The sequence below is a fragment of the Cynoglossus semilaevis genome, chromosome 9 (assembly GCF_000523025.1).
Source record: "Cynoglossus semilaevis isolate Cse_v1.0 chromosome 9, Cse_v1.0, whole genome shotgun sequence".
NCBI lineage: Eukaryota > Metazoa > Chordata > Actinopteri > Pleuronectiformes > Cynoglossidae > Cynoglossus > Cynoglossus semilaevis.
The window spans coordinates 19,491,104-19,491,484 of NC_024315.1; the positions used below are offsets into that span (position 1 = coordinate 19,491,104).

General features: G+C 47.0%; 1 protein-coding gene across 1 annotated transcript in view; it reads right to left on the minus strand.

Moving 5' to 3' along the window:
* Nucleotides 1-381, minus strand: part of sp6 (Sp6 transcription factor) — an 8,352-nt gene that overhangs the window by 1,983 nt on the left and 5,988 nt on the right. The gene's annotated exons all lie outside the window — the stretch shown is intronic.

The following is a 381-nucleotide window of genomic DNA, read 5'->3' on the forward strand; positions in this document are numbered from 1 at the left end:
CAGGGAGGTATGGCTGCGGGCCAAAGTCTATTTGTACATCTTAGAGGGTTGCGGAGATGCAAACCTGGCAGACAGGAGAACCAGTTTTTATGAATCACACATGATTTACAACAACAGCCCTACAGGCAAAGTTACAAAAGGAGCCCCGTAAAATGCCCTGCCTCTTACGCACTGGCGGCAGAAATCATCGGCAGTTGCAGACTGACAGCATTCATGAGCATGTGAGTCCCATGCAATGACAATGAGAACAATTCCTCTATGTAATTATGGACACATGCTCTCAGAAAGCAATCTTTAGCTAACACACTCCAAGTATGTTCGCATAGCTCAACGTTATCGGCACGCCATTGCACGCAACAGCAGTAGAGTAGGAGAAGTTCC